Source organism: Castor canadensis, chromosome 18 (genome assembly GCF_047511655.1).
Source record: "Castor canadensis chromosome 18, mCasCan1.hap1v2, whole genome shotgun sequence".
Lineage (NCBI taxonomy): Eukaryota > Metazoa > Chordata > Mammalia > Rodentia > Castoridae > Castor > Castor canadensis.
In genome coordinates this window covers 26,944,628-26,967,207 of record NC_133403.1, presented here as the reverse complement: position 1 = coordinate 26,967,207, position 22,580 = coordinate 26,944,628, and the positions used below count along the sequence as shown (strand labels likewise).

Here is a 22,580-nt window from a genome sequence, read left to right as displayed (position 1 = left end):
TGGCTCCCGACGGACGTCTTGGGGACCTTTCCGGTCCTCCTCGTCCACAAAGCCCCACTGCCCCTCCAGCCCTCTGCAAAACGGCAGCCGCGCCCTTAGCCGACCCGCTGCGCCCTCCTCCACACTCTGGGCCTGGGGCTGCGGGGCTCAATCGGGAACATTTCCAGCTCAGAGGCCCCTTTCACCACCGAAATCGTGGAGACAAGGGAAAGAAAAAAACATCTCCTCCCATCCCTACTCAACGTCCTAAGAAATCCTATCCTGTCAACCCTCAGGCTTCCTAAACTCTACACTTTGTCCTCAGAAGTATTTACTTCTGTTCCCTTCTAATTTTTCTCAGGGTTTCGGCCACTGAGATGACGATCATGACGAAATGAAAATTCATTAAGAGTTGGTTTATAGAAAATCTTCTAGATGGCTTCATCCCTATGGTGAAACAACTGTTGTCTTACATGATTCTAATACAGTTAGGAGCCTACATGTGCCTGTGATGAGGCTATTTGGGGTCACTGACACTGACCCCTCAATGAATGGGCACTCTGAGGTTTTACTCTCAGGATAACCACTGATATGTGTGGATAACCTCTAGAGAGCTGTCATGCTGTCATTCGTTCCTAGATAGTAAGCATATCTGCATTTTCCAAGGCTGTCGGGCCCTCTAAACTACAAAATTTACAGAAACGCTGTGATCAAATGCTGATGGTACTGACATACTCTTCTCTTAGTTGCTAAGTTGTCCGTCAGAATTTTTACCATGGCTCTTTTACGTATTTGGAATTGCACTTCTGATCCTCCTGGGACATTTACAATCAAGCCCATTAAACAAACAAAAAAAAAAGAAACAATGAAAAAAGACTGTAACAGACAGGTACATGTCCCTCACACAAGTCAGCTTTAGATTCTGTTTTCTTTGTCATGGTTTAGAGGCCACTAGCTAAAAAGGGAGTCCTTCCAAGCCTGTTTGTTGTTTAAATTTGGCCAAAGGGTCCAGCTGACACTGACTCCCACCTGACCTGTTTGTTGCTCGACCCCCCCACACACATAAGACACTTAGAGAAAAAAAACTAATCCTCACGTCGAAAGATGAAAACGACCAATCCAAAAACCCTCCGAGGAAACAGCTCAGAGACAAACAGTTTCTAGAGATGAGGGTGAAAGGCCTTCCAAGTTGAAATGGAGTCCCTCATGCCAGACCTCTCAACACCTTGGTTCTTGCTGGGTGCTGCTTGCTCACGCCTGAAACCTTAGCTACTCAGGTGGATCACGTTTCCAGGCCCGCCCAAGCAAGTCGTTCCATGAGACCTGTTAGAAAAAGCCAAATGTTAGAAAAGAGGATGCCTCGAGGAAAAGGAGACCGAGACCTCTACAGACGAGAGCACGCTTTATTTTGCCGTGGTGAGGGGCGTCCTGCACTCTGGACAGCCTGGGATGCAAGCCTCGCCGGGGGGGGGGGCGGGCGGGGACTAGGGCTGAGGAGGTTTTCCGGGGTACGCAGCCAGGGAGAGGTAAAGAGAAGTGTCCTTGTGGTGGTAGACAGCCAGCACTTGCAAGCAATCAGGAAGCGATAAGGGGAAAAGTCCTTGTGGTCTCAGGCACTGCCCCTGCCTTTCTTTCTATCACAGGTAATTTAGGCAGTGTGGGCTTCGGGGACCCTGGAGAGTCAACCCTTTAAAACCCTCACACGAAAAGGGCTGGTGGAGCGGGGCAAGGTGTACGGCCTGAATTCAAGCACTGGTACCACAAAAATCAATACGTAAATACGTAAATACATAAATAAACAAATAAACAAATAAATAAAACAAAAAAGTGGTTATGATGGATGCGTGTCTATCGAACATGAAAGCCCTCTAGGCACAAACTTCTATGAGTGGCCACGGCGTTGTACACTACTCGGGAAGAAGTCCCTATTTCTACCTGCTCCGGACCCGTCCTAGCATACTTAAAAGTGGTGTTTTTAGTTTTGGACATAAAACACAGGGTTTGTTCTTAGACTCGTGGACCACAGCCTTGGATTGACTTTGGATAAACACTGAAAGGTAGAGACACTTGCCAATACAGCCTATTACACAAAGAAAGACTTCACACATTGCAGAGAAAGGTACAAACTACATTGCCACCAAACGATCCGAAACGGGCAGCAATTCATCACCACTCACACTCAAGCAGGGTACAGGACCAAGCAAAAGGAAACGCGCCCTCAATGTCAGGGTTGCAACTCTTTCTGGGACTTCTCCTTGCCAATGTATTCCCGGGTGTGTTTGAATTTTGCATTCTAAGCATACTCCCCTCACCGTGAGCTCAGGCCCTGCGCCCGCTGTCCCCGTGACTGCAGGCACCGCCGTGGGAGTTGGGGCCCCACGGAGAGGTCATGCACACGCTGACCTGTGTTGGGTCGAGCGACGGAGCAGCACCCGACTGAGGTGGCCTGCCTCCCTGTCCCCTGGCGTCTTGCCCTGGGCCCAGTGCACCACCTTGTGGCGAGCCAGGGTGTGGCGCGTCCCAGTCTGGGGCCCGCTGGGCTGCAGACCCGCTTTCTCAGGGCTTTCGCACTTCCCTCACCGTCCGCCTGAACGTTTTCTACTCCTGCTGGCTTTCTGAGGACAGTTGGGGAGCGGTCCCCAACGTGGCCTGGGACCCACCCGGCTGGTGCCCAGTGAGCGGGCGCGCGCCCCACGAGAGTGTGGGGAGGGGAGAGGAGAGGATTCGGGGGCGTGTCTGTGAGGTGGGAGGCGTGGGTCTGGCGGGGTGGCGGGGAAGGGGTCGCCGGTGGTGGTGGCGCTGGGTCGGGGCGGTGAGGTCCCGGAGGCCAAAAGGAGCAGCGAGGGAGGGACGAGCAAAAGCCTACAGCACCCGGTATTCCCAGGCGGTCTCCCATCCAAGTACTAACCAGGCCCGACCCTGCTTAGCTTCCGAGATCAGACGAGATCGGGCGCGTTCAGGGTGGTATGGCCGTAGACGCCAGCTGCCGCCTCCTGGAGCCCCAAGAGCGTGAGGTGGGCGCGGCCTGCGTCTCCACACTGCTCCCCTGGCACGGCTGCGGGTGGGGGCTGCGGGGTGGGGGCTGGCGGCCTCTGGCCAAGCGGCCAGGGGCCCCGGACGCCTGCTGGGGCAGCCGGTCTCGCCCAGGTGGCCACTCGCTGGCTTTCTTCCCGAGGTGTCCCGGTGCCCGGACCAGGATCGAGTTTTCTCAGGGGAACATTGCTCAGTGCTCTCGGGCTCTTGTTCCTCTGGGGATGTGTCACTGCCTTGGCTAAGGCGGGGGTGTGGGGGGGGTGCACAGTTCTGGCCGCCCTCCTCCCTCGCCTGCGGGAGCCGACCCTTGGGCGCGTGGCTCCCGACGGACGTCTTGGGGACCTTTCCGGTCCTCCTCGTCCACAAAGCCCCACTGCCCCTCCAGCCCTCTGCAAAACGGCAGCCGCGCCCTTAGCCGACCCGCTGCGCCCTCCTCCACACTCTGGGCCTGGGGCTGCGGGGCTCAATCGGGAACATTTCCAGCTCAGAGGCCCCTTTCACCACCGAAATCGTGGAGACAAGGGAAAGAAAAAAACATCTCCTCCCATCCCTACTCAACGTCCTAAGAAATCCTATCCTGTCAACCCTCAGGCTTCCTAAACTCTACACTTTGTCCTCAGAAGTATTTACTTCTGTTCCCTTCTAATTTTTCTCAGGGTTTCGGCCACTGAGATGACGATCATGACGAAATGAAAATTCATTAAGAGTTGGTTTATAGAAAATCTTCTAGATGGCTTCATCCCTATGGTGAAACAACTGTTGTCTTACATGATTCTAATACAGTTAGGAGCCTACATGTGCCTGTGATGAGGCTATTTGGGGTCACTGACACTGACCCCTCAATGAATGGGCACTCTGAGGTTTTACTCTCAGGATAACCACTGATATGTGTGGATAACCTCTAGAGAGCTGTCATGCTGTCATTCGTTCCTAGATAGTAAGCATATCTGCATTTTCCAAGGCTGTCGGGCCCTCTAAACTACAAAATTTACAGAAACGCTGTGATCAAATGCTGATGGTACTGACATACTCTTCTCTTAGTTGCTAAGTTGTCCGTCAGAATTTTTACCATGGCTCTTTTACGTATTTGGAATTGCACTTCTGATCCTCCTGGGACATTTACAATCAAGCCCATTAAACAAACAAAAAAAAAAGAAACAATGAAAAAAGACTGTAACAGACAGGTACATGTCCCTCACACAAGTCAGCTTTAGATTCTGTTTTCTTTGTCATGGTTTAGAGGCCACTAGCTAAAAAGGGAGTCCTTCCAAGCCTGTTTGTTGTTTAAATTTGGCCAAAGGGTCCAGCTGACACTGACTCCCACCTGACCTGTTTGTTGCTCGACCCCCCCACACACATAAGACACTTAGAGAAAAAAAACTAATCCTCACGTCGAAAGATGAAAACGACCAATCCAAAAACCCTCCGAGGAAACAGCTCAGAGACAAACAGTTTCTAGAGATGAGGGTGAAAGGCCTTCCAAGTTGAAATGGAGTCCCTCATGCCAGACCTCTCAACACCTTGGTTCTTGCTGGGTGCTGCTTGCTCACGCCTGAAACCTTAGCTACTCAGGTGGATCACGTTTCCAGGCCCGCCCAAGCAAGTCGTTCCATGAGACCTGTTAGAAAAAGCCAAATGTTAGAAAAGAGGATGCCTCGAGGAAAAGGAGACCGAGACCTCTACAGACGAGAGCACGCTTTATTTTGCCGTGGTGAGGGGCGTCCTGCACTCTGGACAGCCTGGGATGCAAGCCTCGCCGGGGGGGGGGGGCGGGCGGGGACTAGGGCTGAGGAGGTTTTCCGGGGTACGCAGCCAGGGAGAGGTAAAGAGAAGTGTCCTTGTGGTGGTAGACAGCCAGCACTTGCAAGCAATCAGGAAGCGATAAGGGGAAAAGTCCTTGTGGTCTCAGGCACTGCCCCTGCCTTTCTTTCTATCACAGGTAATTTAGGCAGTGTGGGCTTCGGGGACCCTGGAGAGTCAACCCTTTAAAACCCTCACACGAAAAGGGCTGGTGGAGCGGGGCAAGGTGTACGGCCTGAATTCAAGCACTGGTACCACAAAAATCAATACGTAAATACGTAAATACATAAATAAACAAATAAACAAATAAATAAAACAAAAAAGTGGTTATGATGGATGCGTGTCTATCGAACATGAAAGCCCTCTAGGCACAAACTTCTATGAGTGGCCACGGCGTTGTACACTACTCGGGAAGAAGTCCCTATTTCTACCTGCTCCGGACCCGTCCTAGCATACTTAAAAGTGGTGTTTTTAGTTTTGGACATAAAACACAGGGTTTGTTCTTAGACTCGTGGACCACAGCCTTGGATTGACTTTGGATAAACACTGAAAGGTAGAGACACTTGCCAATACAGCCTATTACACAAAGAAAGACTTCACACATTGCAGAGAAAGGTACAAACTACATTGCCACCAAACGATCCGAAACGGGCAGCAATTCATCACCACTCACACTCAAGCAGGGTACAGGACCAAGCAAAAGGAAACGCGCCCTCAATGTCAGGGTTGCAACTCTTTCTGGGACTTCTCCTTGCCAATGTATTCCCGGGTGTGTTTGAATTTTGCATTCTAAGCATACTCCCCTCACCGTGAGCTCAGGCCCTGCGCCCGCTGTCCCCGTGACTGCAGGCACCGCCGTGGGAGTTGGGGCCCCACGGAGAGGTCATGCACACGCTGACCTGTGTTGGGTCGAGCGACGGAGCAGCACCCGACTGAGGTGGCCTGCCTCCCTGTCCCCTGGCGTCTTGCCCTGGGCCCAGTGCACCACCTTGTGGCGAGCCAGGGTGTGGCGCGTCCCAGTCTGGGGCCCGCTGGGCTGCAGACCCGCTTTCTCAGGGCTTTCGCACTTCCCTCACCGTCCGCCTGAACGTTTTCTACTCCTGCTGGCTTTCTGAGGACAGTTGGGGAGCGGTCCCCAACGTGGCCTGGGACCCACCCGGCTGGTGCCCAGTGAGCGGGCGCGCGCCCCACGAGAGTGTGGGGAGGGGAGAGGAGAGGATTCGGGGGCGTGTCTGTGAGGTGGGAGGCGTGGGTCTGGCGGGGTGGCGGGGAAGGGGTCGCCGGTGGTGGTGGCGCTGGGTCGGGGCGGTGAGGTCCCGGAGGCCAAAAGGAGCAGCGAGGGAGGGACGAGCAAAAGCCTACAGCACCCGGTATTCCCAGGCGGTCTCCCATCCAAGTACTAACCAGGCCCGACCCTGCTTAGCTTCCGAGATCAGACGAGATCGGGCGCGTTCAGGGTGGTATGGCCGTAGACGCCAGCTGCCGCCTCCTGGAGCCCCAAGAGCGTGAGGTGGGCGCGGCCTGCGTCTCCACACTGCTCCCCTGGCACGGCTGCGGGTGGGGGCTGCGGGGTGGGGGCTGGCGGCCTCTGGCCAAGCGGCCAGGGGCCCCGGACGCCTGCTGGGGCAGCCGGTCTCGCCCAGGTGGCCACTCGCTGGCTTTCTTCCCGAGGTGTCCCGGTGCCCGGACCAGGATCGAGTTTTCTCAGGGGAACATTGCTCAGTGCTCTCGGGCTCTTGTTCCTCTGGGGATGTGTCACTGCCTTGGCTAAGGCGGGGGTGTGGGGGGGGTGCACAGTTCTGGCCGCCCTCCTCCCTCGCCTGCGGGAGCCGACCCTTGGGCGCGTGGCTCCCGACGGACGTCTTGGGGACCTTTCCGGTCCTCCTCGTCCACAAAGCCCCACTGCCCCTCCAGCCCTCTGCAAAACGGCAGCCGCGCCCTTAGCCGACCCGCTGCGCCCTCCTCCACACTCTGGGCCTGGGGCTGCGGGGCTCAATCGGGAACATTTCCAGCTCAGAGGCCCCTTTCACCACCGAAATCGTGGAGACAAGGGAAAGAAAAAAACATCTCCTCCCATCCCTACTCAACGTCCTAAGAAATCCTATCCTGTCAACCCTCAGGCTTCCTAAACTCTACACTTTGTCCTCAGAAGTATTTACTTCTGTTCCCTTCTAATTTTTCTCAGGGTTTCGGCCACTGAGATGACGATCATGACGAAATGAAAATTCATTAAGAGTTGGTTTATAGAAAATCTTCTAGATGGCTTCATCCCTATGGTGAAACAACTGTTGTCTTACATGATTCTAATACAGTTAGGAGCCTACATGTGCCTGTGATGAGGCTATTTGGGGTCACTGACACTGACCCCTCAATGAATGGGCACTCTGAGGTTTTACTCTCAGGATAACCACTGATATGTGTGGATAACCTCTAGAGAGCTGTCATGCTGTCATTCGTTCCTAGATAGTAAGCATATCTGCATTTTCCAAGGCTGTCGGGCCCTCTAAACTACAAAATTTACAGAAACGCTGTGATCAAATGCTGATGGTACTGACATACTCTTCTCTTAGTTGCTAAGTTGTCCGTCAGAATTTTTACCATGGCTCTTTTACGTATTTGGAATTGCACTTCTGATCCTCCTGGGACATTTACAATCAAGCCCATTAAACAAACAAAAAAAAAAGAAACAATGAAAAAAGACTGTAACAGACAGGTACATGTCCCTCACACAAGTCAGCTTTAGATTCTGTTTTCTTTGTCATGGTTTAGAGGCCACTAGCTAAAAAGGGAGTCCTTCCAAGCCTGTTTGTTGTTTAAATTTGGCCAAAGGGTCCAGCTGACACTGACTCCCACCTGACCTGTTTGTTGCTCGACCCCCCCACACACATAAGACACTTAGAGAAAAAAAACTAATCCTCACGTCGAAAGATGAAAACGACCAATCCAAAAACCCTCCGAGGAAACAGCTCAGAGACAAACAGTTTCTAGAGATGAGGGTGAAAGGCCTTCCAAGTTGAAATGGAGTCCCTCATGCCAGACCTCTCAACACCTTGGTTCTTGCTGGGTGCTGCTTGCTCACGCCTGAAACCTTAGCTACTCAGGTGGATCACGTTTCCAGGCCCGCCCAAGCAAGTCGTTCCATGAGACCTGTTAGAAAAAGCCAAATGTTAGAAAAGAGGATGCCTCGAGGAAAAGGAGACCGAGACCTCTACAGACGAGAGCACGCTTTATTTTGCCGTGGTGAGGGGCGTCCTGCACTCTGGACAGCCTGGGATGCAAGCCTCGCCGGGGGGGGGGGGCGGGCGGGGACTAGGGCTGAGGAGGTTTTCCGGGGTACGCAGCCAGGGAGAGGTAAAGAGAAGTGTCCTTGTGGTGGTAGACAGCCAGCACTTGCAAGCAATCAGGAAGCGATAAGGGGAAAAGTCCTTGTGGTCTCAGGCACTGCCCCTGCCTTTCTTTCTATCACAGGTAATTTAGGCAGTGTGGGCTTCGGGGACCCTGGAGAGTCAACCCTTTAAAACCCTCACACGAAAAGGGCTGGTGGAGCGGGGCAAGGTGTACGGCCTGAATTCAAGCACTGGTACCACAAAAATCAATACGTAAATACGTAAATACATAAATAAACAAATAAACAAATAAATAAAACAAAAAAGTGGTTATGATGGATGCGTGTCTATCGAACATGAAAGCCCTCTAGGCACAAACTTCTATGAGTGGCCACGGCGTTGTACACTACTCGGGAAGAAGTCCCTATTTCTACCTGCTCCGGACCCGTCCTAGCATACTTAAAAGTGGTGTTTTTAGTTTTGGACATAAAACACAGGGTTTGTTCTTAGACTCGTGGACCACAGCCTTGGATTGACTTTGGATAAACACTGAAAGGTAGAGACACTTGCCAATACAGCCTATTACACAAAGAAAGACTTCACACATTGCAGAGAAAGGTACAAACTACATTGCCACCAAACGATCCGAAACGGGCAGCAATTCATCACCACTCACACTCAAGCAGGGTACAGGACCAAGCAAAAGGAAACGCGCCCTCAATGTCAGGGTTGCAACTCTTTCTGGGACTTCTCCTTGCCAATGTATTCCCGGGTGTGTTTGAATTTTGCATTCTAAGCATACTCCCCTCACCGTGAGCTCAGGCCCTGCGCCCGCTGTCCCCGTGACTGCAGGCACCGCCGTGGGAGTTGGGGCCCCACGGAGAGGTCATGCACACGCTGACCTGTGTTGGGTCGAGCGACGGAGCAGCACCCGACTGAGGTGGCCTGCCTCCCTGTCCCCTGGCGTCTTGCCCTGGGCCCAGTGCACCACCTTGTGGCGAGCCAGGGTGTGGCGCGTCCCAGTCTGGGGCCCGCTGGGCTGCAGACCCGCTTTCTCAGGGCTTTCGCACTTCCCTCACCGTCCGCCTGAACGTTTTCTACTCCTGCTGGCTTTCTGAGGACAGTTGGGGAGCGGTCCCCAACGTGGCCTGGGACCCACCCGGCTGGTGCCCAGTGAGCGGGCGCGCGCCCCACGAGAGTGTGGGGAGGGGAGAGGAGAGGATTCGGGGGCGTGTCTGTGAGGTGGGAGGCGTGGGTCTGGCGGGGTGGCGGGGAAGGGGTCGCCGGTGGTGGTGGCGCTGGGTCGGGGCGGTGAGGTCCCGGAGGCCAAAAGGAGCAGCGAGGGAGGGACGAGCAAAAGCCTACAGCACCCGGTATTCCCAGGCGGTCTCCCATCCAAGTACTAACCAGGCCCGACCCTGCTTAGCTTCCGAGATCAGACGAGATCGGGCGCGTTCAGGGTGGTATGGCCGTAGACGCCAGCTGCCGCCTCCTGGAGCCCCAAGAGCGTGAGGTGGGCGCGGCCTGCGTCTCCACACTGCTCCCCTGGCACGGCTGCGGGTGGGGGCTGCGGGGTGGGGGCTGGCGGCCTCTGGCCAAGCGGCCAGGGGCCCCGGACGCCTGCTGGGGCAGCCGGTCTCGCCCAGGTGGCCACTCGCTGGCTTTCTTCCCGAGGTGTCCCGGTGCCCGGACCAGGATCGAGTTTTCTCAGGGGAACATTGCTCAGTGCTCTCGGGCTCTTGTTCCTCTGGGGATGTGTCACTGCCTTGGCTAAGGCGGGGGTGTGGGGGGGGTGCACAGTTCTGGCCGCCCTCCTCCCTCGCCTGCGGGAGCCGACCCTTGGGCGCGTGGCTCCCGACGGACGTCTTGGGGACCTTTCCGGTCCTCCTCGTCCACAAAGCCCCACTGCCCCTCCAGCCCTCTGCAAAACGGCAGCCGCGCCCTTAGCCGACCCGCTGCGCCCTCCTCCACACTCTGGGCCTGGGGCTGCGGGGCTCAATCGGGAACATTTCCAGCTCAGAGGCCCCTTTCACCACCGAAATCGTGGAGACAAGGGAAAGAAAAAAACATCTCCTCCCATCCCTACTCAACGTCCTAAGAAATCCTATCCTGTCAACCCTCAGGCTTCCTAAACTCTACACTTTGTCCTCAGAAGTATTTACTTCTGTTCCCTTCTAATTTTTCTCAGGGTTTCGGCCACTGAGATGACGATCATGACGAAATGAAAATTCATTAAGAGTTGGTTTATAGAAAATCTTCTAGATGGCTTCATCCCTATGGTGAAACAACTGTTGTCTTACATGATTCTAATACAGTTAGGAGCCTACATGTGCCTGTGATGAGGCTATTTGGGGTCACTGACACTGACCCCTCAATGAATGGGCACTCTGAGGTTTTACTCTCAGGATAACCACTGATATGTGTGGATAACCTCTAGAGAGCTGTCATGCTGTCATTCGTTCCTAGATAGTAAGCATATCTGCATTTTCCAAGGCTGTCGGGCCCTCTAAACTACAAAATTTACAGAAACGCTGTGATCAAATGCTGATGGTACTGACATACTCTTCTCTTAGTTGCTAAGTTGTCCGTCAGAATTTTTACCATGGCTCTTTTACGTATTTGGAATTGCACTTCTGATCCTCCTGGGACATTTACAATCAAGCCCATTAAACAAACAAAAAAAAAAGAAACAATGAAAAAAGACTGTAACAGACAGGTACATGTCCCTCACACAAGTCAGCTTTAGATTCTGTTTTCTTTGTCATGGTTTAGAGGCCACTAGCTAAAAAGGGAGTCCTTCCAAGCCTGTTTGTTGTTTAAATTTGGCCAAAGGGTCCAGCTGACACTGACTCCCACCTGACCTGTTTGTTGCTCGACCCCCCCACACACATAAGACACTTAGAGAAAAAAAACTAATCCTCACGTCGAAAGATGAAAACGACCAATCCAAAAACCCTCCGAGGAAACAGCTCAGAGACAAACAGTTTCTAGAGATGAGGGTGAAAGGCCTTCCAAGTTGAAATGGAGTCCCTCATGCCAGACCTCTCAACACCTTGGTTCTTGCTGGGTGCTGCTTGCTCACGCCTGAAACCTTAGCTACTCAGGTGGATCACGTTTCCAGGCCCGCCCAAGCAAGTCGTTCCATGAGACCTGTTAGAAAAAGCCAAATGTTAGAAAAGAGGATGCCTCGAGGAAAAGGAGACCGAGACCTCTACAGACGAGAGCACGCTTTATTTTGCCGTGGTGAGGGGCGTCCTGCACTCTGGACAGCCTGGGATGCAAGCCTCGCCGGGGGGGGGGGGGGGGGGGGGCGGGGACTAGGGGTGAGGAGGTTTTCCGGGGTACGCAGCCAGGGAGAGGTAAAGAGAAGTGTCCTTGTGGTGGTAGACAGCCAGCACTTGCAAGCAATCAGGAAGCGATAAGGGGAAAAGTCCTTGTGGTCTCAGGCACTGCCCCTGCCTTTCTTTCTATCACAGGTAATTTAGGCAGTGTGGGCTTCGGGGACCCTGGAGAGTCAACCCTTTAAAACCCTCACACGAAAAGGGCTGGTGGAGCGGGGCAAGGTGTACGGCCTGAATTCAAGCACTGGTACCACAAAAATCAATACGTAAATACGTAAATACATAAATAAACAAATAAACAAATAAATAAAACAAAAAAGTGGTTATGATGGATGCGTGTCTATCGAACATGAAAGCCCTCTAGGCACAAACTTCTATGAGTGGCCACGGCGTTGTACACTACTCGGGAAGAAGTCCCTATTTCTACCTGCTCCGGACCCGTCCTAGCATACTTAAAAGTGGTGTTTTTAGTTTTGGACATAAAACACAGGGTTTGTTCTTAGACTCGTGGACCACAGCCTTGGATTGACTTTGGATAAACACTGAAAGGTAGAGACACTTGCCAATACAGCCTATTACACAAAGAAAGACTTCACACATTGCAGAGAAAGGTACAAACTACATTGCCACCAAACGATCCGAAACGGGCAGCAATTCATCACCACTCACACTCAAGCAGGGTACAGGACCAAGCAAAAGGAAACGCGCCCTCAATGTCAGGGTTGCAACTCTTTCTGGGACTTCTCCTTGCCAATGTATTCCCGGGTGTGTTTGAATTTTGCATTCTAAGCATACTCCCCTCACCGTGAGCTCAGGCCCTGCGCCCGCTGTCCCCGTGACTGCAGGCACCGCCGTGGGAGTTGGGGCCCCACGGAGAGGTCATGCACACGCTGACCTGTGTTGGGTCGAGCGACGGAGCAGCACCCGACTGAGGTGGCCTGCCTCCCTGTCCCCTGGCGTCTTGCCCTGGGCCCAGTGCACCACCTTGTGGCGAGCCAGGGTGTGGCGCGTCCCAGTCTGGGGCCCGCTGGGCTGCAGACCCGCTTTCTCAGGGCTTTCGCACTTCCCTCACCGTCCGCCTGAACGTTTTCTACTCCTGCTGGCTTTCTGAGGACAGTTGGGGAGCGGTCCCCAACGTGGCCTGGGACCCACCCGGCTGGTGCCCAGTGAGCGGGCGCGCGCCCCACGAGAGTGTGGGGAGGGGAGAGGAGAGGATTCGGGGGCGTGTCTGTGAGGTGGGAGGCGTGGGTCTGGCGGGGTGGCGGGGAAGGGGTCGCCGGTGGTGGTGGCGCTGGGTCGGGGCGGTGAGGTCCCGGAGGCCAAAAGGAGCAGCGAGGGAGGGACGAGCAAAAGCCTACAGCACCCGGTATTCCCAGGCGGTCTCCCATCCAAGTACTAACCAGGCCCGACCCTGCTTAGCTTCCGAGATCAGACGAGATCGGGCGCGTTCAGGGTGGTATGGCCGTAGACGCCAGCTGCCGCCTCCTGGAGCCCCAAGAGCGTGAGGTGGGCGCGGCCTGCGTCTCCACACTGCTCCCCTGGCACGGCTGCGGGTGGGGGCTGCGGGGTGGGGGCTGGCGGCCTCTGGCCAAGCGGCCAGGGGCCCCGGACGCCTGCTGGGGCAGCCGGTCTCGCCCAGGTGGCCACTCGCTGGCTTTCTTCCCGAGGTGTCCCGGTGCCCGGACCAGGATCGAGTTTTCTCAGGGGAACATTGCTCAGTGCTCTCGGGCTCTTGTTCCTCTGGGGATGTGTCACTGCCTTGGCTAAGGCGGGGGTGTGGGGGGGGTGCACAGTTCTGGCCGCCCTCCTCCCTCGCCTGCGGGAGCCGACCCTTGGGCGCGTGGCTCCCGACGGACGTCTTGGGGACCTTTCCGGTCCTCCTCGTCCACAAAGCCCCACTGCCCCTCCAGCCCTCTGCAAAACGGCAGCCGCGCCCTTAGCCGACCCGCTGCGCCCTCCTCCACACTCTGGGCCTGGGGCTGCGGGGCTCAATCGGGAACATTTCCAGCTCAGAGGCCCCTTTCACCACCGAAATCGTGGAGACAAGGGAAAGAAAAAAACATCTCCTCCCATCCCTACTCAACGTCCTAAGAAATCCTATCCTGTCAACCCTCAGGCTTCCTAAACTCTACACTTTGTCCTCAGAAGTATTTACTTCTGTTCCCTTCTAATTTTTCTCAGGGTTTCGGCCACTGAGATGACGATCATGACGAAATGAAAATTCATTAAGAGTTGGTTTATAGAAAATCTTCTAGATGGCTTCATCCCTATGGTGAAACAACTGTTGTCTTACATGATTCTAATACAGTTAGGAGCCTACATGTGCCTGTGATGAGGCTATTTGGGGTCACTGACACTGACCCCTCAATGAATGGGCACTCTGAGGTTTTACTCTCAGGATAACCACTGATATGTGTGGATAACCTCTAGAGAGCTGTCATGCTGTCATTCGTTCCTAGATAGTAAGCATATCTGCATTTTCCAAGGCTGTCGGGCCCTCTAAACTACAAAATTTACAGAAACGCTGTGATCAAATGCTGATGGTACTGACATACTCTTCTCTTAGTTGCTAAGTTGTCCGTCAGAATTTTTACCATGGCTCTTTTACGTATTTGGAATTGCACTTCTGATCCTCCTGGGACATTTACAATCAAGCCCATTAAACAAACAAAAAAAAAAGAAACAATGAAAAAAGACTGTAACAGACAGGTACATGTCCCTCACACAAGTCAGCTTTAGATTCTGTTTTCTTTGTCATGGTTTAGAGGCCACTAGCTAAAAAGGGAGTCCTTCCAAGCCTGTTTGTTGTTTAAATTTGGCCAAAGGGTCCAGCTGACACTGACTCCCACCTGACCTGTTTGTTGCTCGACCCCCCCACACACATAAGACACTTAGAGAAAAAAACTAATCCTCACGTCGAAAGATGAAAACGACCAATCCAAAAACCCTCCGAGGAAACAGCTCAGAGACAAACAGTTTCTAGAGATGAGGGTGAAAGGCCTTCCAAGTTGAAATGGAGTCCCTCATGCCAGACCTCTCAACACCTTGGTTCTTGCTGGGTGCTGCTTGCTCACGCCTGAAACCTTAGCTACTCAGGTGGATCACGTTTCCAGGCCCGCCCAAGCAAGTCGTTCCATGAGACCTGTTAGAAAAAGCCAAATGTTAGAAAAGAGGATGCCTCGAGGAAAAGGAGACCGAGACCTCTACAGACGAGAGCACGCTTTATTTTGCCGTGGTGAGGGGCGTCCTGCACTCTGGACAGCCTGGGATGCAAGCCTCGCCGGGGGGGGGGGCGGGCGGGGACTAGGGGTGAGGAGGTTTTCCGGGGTACGCAGCCAGGGAGAGGTAAAGAGAAGTGTCCTTGTGGTGGTAGACAGCCAGCACTTGCAAGCAATCAGGAAGCGATAAGGGGAAAAGTCCTTGTGGTCTCAGGCACTGCCCCTGCCTTTCTTTCTATCACAGGTAATTTAGGCAGTGTGGGCTTCGGGGACCCTGGAGAGTCAACCCTTTAAAACCCTCACACGAAAAGGGCTGGTGGAGCGGGGCAAGGTGTACGGCCTGAATTCAAGCACTGGTACCACAAAAATCAATACGTAAATACGTAAATACATAAATAAACAAATAAACAAATAAATAAAACAAAAAAGTGGTTATGATGGATGCGTGTCTATCGAACATGAAAGCCCTCTAGGCACAAACTTCTATGAGTGGCCACGGCGTTGTACACTACTCGGGAAGAAGTCCCTATTTCTACCTGCTCCGGACCCGTCCTAGCATACTTAAAAGTGGTGTTTTTAGTTTTGGACATAAAACACAGGGTTTGTTCTTAGACTCGTGGACCACAGCCTTGGATTGACTTTGGATAAACACTGAAAGGTAGAGACACTTGCCAATACAGCCTATTACACAAAGAAAGACTTCACACATTGCAGAGAAAGGTACAAACTACATTGCCACCAAACGATCCGAAACGGGCAGCAATTCATCACCACTCACACTCAAGCAGGGTACAGGACCAAGCAAAAGGAAACGCGCCCTCAATGTCAGGGTTGCAACTCTTTCTGGGACTTCTCCTTGCCAATGTATTCCCGGGTGTGTTTGAATTTTGCATTCTAAGCATACTCCCCTCACCGTGAGCTCAGGCCCTGCGCCCGCTGTCCCCGTGACTGCAGGCACCGCCGTGGGAGTTGGGGCCCCACGGAGAGGTCATGCACACGCTGACCTGTGTTGGGTCGAGCGACGGAGCAGCACCCGACTGAGGTGGCCTGCCTCCCTGTCCCCTGGCGTCTTGCCCTGGGCCCAGTGCACCACCTTGTGGCGAGCCAGGGTGTGGCGCGTCCCAGTCTGGGGCCCGCTGGGCTGCAGACCCGCTTTCTCAGGGCTTTCGCACTTCCCTCACCGTCCGCCTGAACGTTTTCTACTCCTGCTGGCTTTCTGAGGACAGTTGGGGAGCGGTCCCCAACGTGGCCTGGGACCCACCCGGCTGGTGCCCAGTGAGCGGGCGCGCGCCCCACGAGAGTGTGGGGAGGGGAGAGGAGAGGATTCGGGGGCGTGTCTGTGAGGTGGGAGGCGTGGGTCTGGCGGGGTGGCGGGGAAGGGGTCGCCGGTGGTGGTGGCGCTGGGTCGGGGCGGTGAGGTCCCGGAGGCCAAAAGGAGCAGCGAGGGAGGGACGAGCAAAAGCCTACAGCACCCGGTATTCCCAGGCGGTCTCCCATCCAAGTACTAACCAGGCCCGACCCTGCTTAGCTTCCGAGATCAGACGAGATCGGGCGCGTTCAGGGTGGTATGGCCGTAGACGCCAGCTGCCGCCTCCTGGAGCCCCAAGAGCGTGAGGTGGGCGCGGCCTGCGTCTCCACACTGCTCCCCTGGCACGGCTGCGGGTGGGGGCTGCGGGGTGGGGGCTGGCGGCCTCTGGCCAAGCGGCCAGGGGCCCCGGACGCCTGCTGGGGCAGCCGGTCTCGCCCAGGTGGCCACTCGCTGGCTTTCTTCCCGAGGTGTCCCGGTGCCCGGACCAGGATCGAGTTTTCTCAGGGGAACATTGCTCAGTGCTCTCGGGCTCTTGTTCCTCTGGGGATGTGTCACTGCCTTGGCTAAGGCGGGGGTGTGGGGGGGGTGCACAGTTCTGGCCGCCCTCCTCCCTCGCCTGCGGGAGCCGACCCTTGGGCGCGTGGCTCCCGACGGACGTCTTGGGGACCTTTCCGGTCCTCCTCGTCCACAAAGCCCCACTGCCCCTCCAGCCCTCTGCAAAACGGCAGCCGCGCCCTTAGCCGACCCGCTGCGCCCTCCTCCACACTCTGGGCCTGGGGCTGCGGGGCTCAATCGGGAACATTTCCAGCTCAGAGGCCCCTTTCACCACCGAAATCGTGGAGACAAGGGAAAGAAAAAAACATCTCCTCCCATCCCTACTCAACGTCCTAAGAAATCCTATCCTGTCAACCCTCAGGCTTCCTAAACTCTACACTTTGTCCTCAGAAGTATTTACTTCTGTTCCCTTCTAATTTTTCTCAGGGTTTCGGCCACTGAGATGACGATCATGACGAAATGAAAATTCATTAAGAGTTGGTTTATAGAAAATCTTCTAGATGGCTTCATCCCTATGGTGAAACAACTGTTGTCTTACATGATTCTAATACAGTTAGGAGCCTACATGTGCCTGTGATGAGGCTATTTGGGGTCACTGACACTGACCCCTCAATGAATGGGCACTCTGAGGTTTTACTCTCAGGATAACCACTGATATGTGTGGATAACCTCTAGAGAGCTGTCATGCTGTCATTCGTTCCTAGATAGTGAGCATATCTGCATTTTCCAAGGCTGTCGGGCCCTCTAAACTACAAAATTTACAGAAACGCTGTGATCAAATGCTGATGGTACTGACATACTCTTCTCTTAGTTGCTAAGTTGTCCGTCAGAATTTTTACCATGGCTCTTTTACGTATTTGGAATTGCACTTCTGATCCTCCTGGGACATTTACAATCAAGCCCATTAAACAAACAAAAAAAAAAGAAACAATGAAAAAAGACTGTAACAGACAGGTACATGTCCCTCACACAAGTCAGCTTTAGATTCTGTTTTCTTTGTCATGGTTTAGAGGCCACTAGCTAAAAAGGGAGTCCTTCCAAGCCTGTTTGTTGTTTAAATTTGGCCAAAGGGTCCAGCTGACACTGACTCCCACCTGACCTGTTTGTTGCTCGACCCCCCCACACACATAAGACACTTAGAGAAAAAAAACTAATCCTCACGTCGAAAGATGAAAACGACCAATCCAAAAACCCTCCGAGGAAACAGCTCAGAGACAAACAGTTTCTAGAGATGAGGGTGAAAGGCCTTCCAAGTTGAAATGGAGTCCCTCATGCCAGACCTCTCAACACCTTGGTTCTTGCTGGGTGCTGCTTGCTCACGCCTGAAACCTTAGCTACTCAGGTGGATCACGTTTCCAGGCCCGCCCAAGCAAGTCGTTCCATGAGACCTGTTAGAAAAAGCCAAATGTTAGAAAAGAGGATGCCTCGAGGAAAAGGAGACCGAGACCTCTACAGACGAGAGCACGCTTTATTTTGCCGTGGTGAGGGGCGTCCTGCACTCTGGACAGCCTGGGATGCAAGCCTCGCCGGGGGGGGGGGGGGGGCGGGGACTAGGGGTGAGGAGGTTTTCCGGGGTACGCAGCCAGGGAGAGGTAAAGAGAAGTGTCCTTGTGGTGGTAGACAGCCAGCACTTGCAAGCAATCAGGAAGCGATAAGGGGAAAAGTCCTTGTGGTCTCAGGCACTGCCCCTGCCTTTCTTTCTATCACAGGTAATTTAGGCAGTGTGGGCTTCGGGGACCCTGGAGAGTCAACCCTTTAAAACCCTCACACGAAAAGGGCTGGTGGAGCGGGGCAAGGTGTACGGCCTGAATTCAAGCACTGGTACCACAAAAATCAATACGTAAATACGTAAATACATAAATAAACAAATAAACAAATAAATAAAACAAAAAAGTGGTTATGATGGATGCGTGTCTATCGAACATGAAAGCCCTCTAGGCACAAACTTCTATGAGTGGCCACGGCGTTGTACACTACTCGGGAAGAAGTCCCTATTTCTACCTGCTCCGGACCCGTCCTAGCATACTTAAAAGTGGTGTTTTTAGTTTTGGACATAAAACACAGGGTTTGTTCTTAGACTCGTGGACCACAGCCTTGGATTGACTTTGGATAAACACTGAAAGGTAGAGACACTTGCCAATACAGCCTATTACACAAAGAAAGACTTCACACATTGCAGAGAAAGGTACAAACTACATTGCCACCAAACGATCCGAAACGGGCAGCAATTCATCACCACTCACACTCAAGCAGGGTACAGGACCAAGCAAAAGGAAACGCGCCCTCAATGTCAGGGTTGCAACTCTTTCTGGGACTTCTCCTTGCCAATGTATTCCCGGGTGTGTTTGAATTTTGCATTCTAAGCATACTCCCCTCACCGTGAGCTCAGGCCCTGCGCCCGCTGTCCCCGTGACTGCAGGCACCGCCGTGGGAGTTGGGGCCCCACGGAGAGGTCATGCACACGCTGACCTGTGTTGGGTCGAGCGACGGAGCAGCACCCGACTGAGGTGGCCTGCCTCCCTGTCCCCTGGCGTCTTGCCCTGGGCCCAGTGCACCACCTTGTGGCGAGCCAGGGTGTGGCGCGTCCCAGTCTGGGGCCCGCTGGGCTGCAGACCCGCTTTCTCAGGGCTTTCGCACTTCCCTCACCGTCCGCCTGAACGTTTTCTACTCCTGCTGGCTTTCTGAGGACAGTTGGGGAGCGGTCCCCAACGTGGCCTGGGACCCACCCGGCTGGTGCCCAGTGAGCGGGCGCGCGCCCCACGAGAGTGTGGGGAGGGGAGAGGAGAGGATTCGGGGGCGTGTCTGTGAGGTGGGAGGCGTGGGTCTGGCGGGGTGGCGGGGAAGGGGTCGCCGGTGGTGGTGGCGCTGGGTCGGGGCGGTGAGGTCCCGGAGGCCAAAAGGAGCAGCGAGGGAGGGACGAGCAAAAGCCTACAGCACCCGGTATTCCCAGGCGGTCTCCCATCCAAGTACTAACCAGGCCCGACCCTGCTTAGCTTCCGAGATCAGACGAGATCGGGCGCGTTCAGGGTGGTATGGCCGTAGACGCCAGCTGCCGCCTCCTGGAGCCCCAAGAGCGTGAGGTGGGCGCGGCCTGCGTCTCCACACTGCTCCCCTGGCACGGCTGCGGGTGGGGGCTGCGGGGTGGGGGCTGGCGGCCTCTGGCCAAGCGGCCAGGGGCCCCGGACGCCTGCTGGGGCAGCCGGTCTCGCCCAGGTGGCCACTCGCTGGCTTTCTTCCCGAGGTGTCCCGGTGCCCGGACCAGGATCGAGTTTTCTCAGGGGAACATTGCTCAGTGCTCTCGGGCTCTTGTTCCTCTGGGGATGTGTCACTGCCTTGGCTAAGGCGGGGGTGTGGGGGGGGTGCACAGTTCTGGCCGCCCTCCTCCCTCGCCTGCGGGAGCCGATCCTTGGGCGCGTGGCTCCCGACGGACGTCTTGGGGACCTTTCCGGTCCTCCTCGTCCACAAAGCCCCACTGCCCCTCCAGCCCTCTGCAAAACGGCAGCCGCGCCCTTAGCCGACCCGCTGCGCCCTCCTCCACACTCTGGGCCTGGGGCTGCGGGGCTCAATCGGGAACATTTCCAGCTCAGAGGCCCCTTTCACCACCGAAATCGTGGAGACAAGGGAAAGAAAAAAACATCTCCTCCCATCCCTACTCAACGTCCTAAGAAATCCTATCCTGTCAACCCTCAGGCTTCCTAAACTCTACACTTTGTCCTCAGAAGTATTTACTTCTGTTCCCTTCTAATTTTTCTCAGGGTTTCGGCCACTGAGATGACGATCATGACGAAATGAAAATTCATTAAGAGTTGGTTTATAGAAAATCTTCTAGATGGCTTCATCCCTATGGTGAAACAACTGTTGTCTTACATGATTCTAATACAGTTAGGAGCCTACATGTGCCTGTGATGAGGCTATTTGGGGTCACTGACACTGACCCCTCAATGAATGGGCACTCTGAGGTTTTACTCTCAGGATAACCACTGATATGTGTGGATAACCTCTAGAGAGCTGTCATGCTGTCATTCGTTCCTAGATAGTAAGCATATCTGCATTTTCCAAGGCTGTCGGGCCCTCTAAACTACAAAATTTACAGAAACGCTGTGATCAAATGCTGATGGTACTGACATACTCTTCTCTTAGTTGCTAAGTTGTCCGTCAGAATTTTTACCATGGCTCTTTTACGTATTTGGAATTGCACTTCTGATCCTCCTGGGACATTTACAATCAAGCCCATTAAACAAACAAACAAAAAAGAAACAATGAAAAAAGACTGTAACAGACAGGTACATGTCCCTCACACAAGTCAGCTTTAGATTCTGTTTTCTTTGTCATGGTTTAGAGGCCACTAGCTAAAAAGGGAGTCCTTCCAAGCCTGTTTGTTGTTTAAATTTGGCCAAAGGGTCCAGCTGACACTGACTCCCACCTGACCTGTTTGTTGCTCGACCCCCCCACACACATAAGACACTTAGAGAAAAAAAACTAATCCTCACGTCGAAAGATGAAAACGACCAATCCAAAAACCCTCCGAGGAAACAGCTCAGAGACAAACAGTTTCTAGAGATGAGGGTGAAAGGCCTTCCAAGTTGAAATGGAGTCCCTCATGCCAGACCTCTCAACACCTTGGTTCTTGCTGGGTGCTGCTTGCTCACGCCTGAAACCTTAGCTACTCAGGTGGATCACGTTTCCAGGCCCGCCCAAGCAAGTCGTTCCATGAGACCTGTTAGAAAAAGCCAAATGTTAGAAAAGAGGATGCCTCGAGGAAAAGGAGACCGAGACCTCTACAGACGAGAGCACGCTTTATTTTGCCGTGGTGAGGGGCGTCCTGCACTCTGGACAGCCTGGGATGCAAGCCTCGCCGGGGGGGGGGGGGGGGCGGGGACTAGGGGTGAGGAGGTTTTCCGGGGTACGCAGCCAGGGAGAGGTAAAGAGAAGTGTCCTTGTGGTGGTAGACAGCCAGCACTTGCAAGCAATCAGGAAGCGATAAGGGGAAAAGTCCTTGTGGTCTCAGGCACTGCCCCTGCCTTTCTTTCTATCACAGGTAATTTAGGCAGTGTGGGCTTCGGGGACCCTGGAGAGTCAACCCTTTAAAACCCTCACACGAAAAGGGCTGGTGGAGCGGGGCAAGGTGTACGGCCTGAATTCAAGCACTGGTACCACAAAAATCAATACGTAAATACGTAAATACATAAATAAACAAATAAACAAATAAATAAAACAAAAAAGTGGTTATGATGGATGCGTGTCTATCGAACATGAAAGCCCTCTAGGCACAAACTTCTATGAGTGGCCACGGCGTTGTACACTACTCGGGAAGAAGTCCCTATTTCTACCTGCTCCGGACCCGTCCTAGCATACTTAAAAGTGGTGTTTTTAGTTTTGGACATAAAACACAGGGTTTGTTCTTAGACTCGTGGACCACAGCCTTGGATTGACTTTGGATAAACACTGAAAGGTAGAGACACTTGCCAATACAGCCTATTACACAAAGAAAGACTTCACACATTGCAGAGAAAGGTACAAACTACATTGCCACCAAACGATCCGAAACGGGCAGCAATTCATCACCACTCACACTCAAGCAGGGTACAGGACCAAGCAAAAGGAAACGCGCCCTCAATGTCAGGGTTGCAACTCTTTCTGGGACTTCTCCTTGCCAATGTATTCCCGGGTGTGTTTGAATTTTGCATTCTAAGCATACTCCCCTCACCGTGAGCTCAGGCCCTGCGCCCGCTGTCCCCGTGACTGCAGGCACCGCCGTGGGAGTTGGGGCCCCACGGAGAGGTCATGCACACGCTGACCTGTGTTGGGTCGAGCGACGGAGCAGCACCCGACTGAGGTGGCCTGCCTCCCTGTCCCCTGGCGTCTTGCCCTGGGCCCAGTGCACCACCTTGTGGCGAGCCAGGGTGTGGCGCGTCCCAGTCTGGGGCCCGCTGGGCTGCAGACCCGCTTTCTCAGGGCTTTCGCACTTCCCTCACCGTCCGCCTGAACGTTTTCTACTCCTGCTGGCTTTCTGAGGACA

The 22,580-nt window shown here is 53.9% G+C and overlaps 1 long non-coding RNA gene and 6 other non-coding genes across 7 annotated transcripts in view; 1 reads left to right on the top strand and 6 right to left on the bottom strand.

The window, feature by feature from the left end:
• Nucleotides 1-22,580, top strand: part of LOC141418921 (uncharacterized) — a 518,407-nt gene that overhangs the window by 255,504 nt on the left and 240,323 nt on the right. The window lies entirely within an intron of this gene.
• Nucleotides 2,839-2,957, bottom strand: LOC141418961 (5S ribosomal RNA). Its single transcript, XR_012443638.1, has one exon. It is a non-coding gene; the product is annotated as a 5S ribosomal RNA (ribosomal RNA).
• Nucleotides 6,168-6,286, bottom strand: LOC141418960 (5S ribosomal RNA). The gene has a single exon (XR_012443637.1). It is a non-coding gene; the product is annotated as a 5S ribosomal RNA (ribosomal RNA).
• Nucleotides 9,497-9,615, bottom strand: LOC141418959 (5S ribosomal RNA). The gene has a single exon (XR_012443636.1). It is a non-coding gene; the product is annotated as a 5S ribosomal RNA (ribosomal RNA).
• On the bottom strand, nucleotides 12,831-12,949 carry LOC141418958 (5S ribosomal RNA). Its single transcript, XR_012443635.1, has one exon. It is a non-coding gene; the product is annotated as a 5S ribosomal RNA (ribosomal RNA).
• LOC141418957 (5S ribosomal RNA) lies at nucleotides 16,158-16,276 on the bottom strand. The gene has a single exon (XR_012443634.1). It is a non-coding gene; the product is annotated as a 5S ribosomal RNA (ribosomal RNA).
• Nucleotides 19,487-19,605, bottom strand: LOC141418956 (5S ribosomal RNA). Its single transcript, XR_012443633.1, has one exon. It is a non-coding gene; the product is annotated as a 5S ribosomal RNA (ribosomal RNA).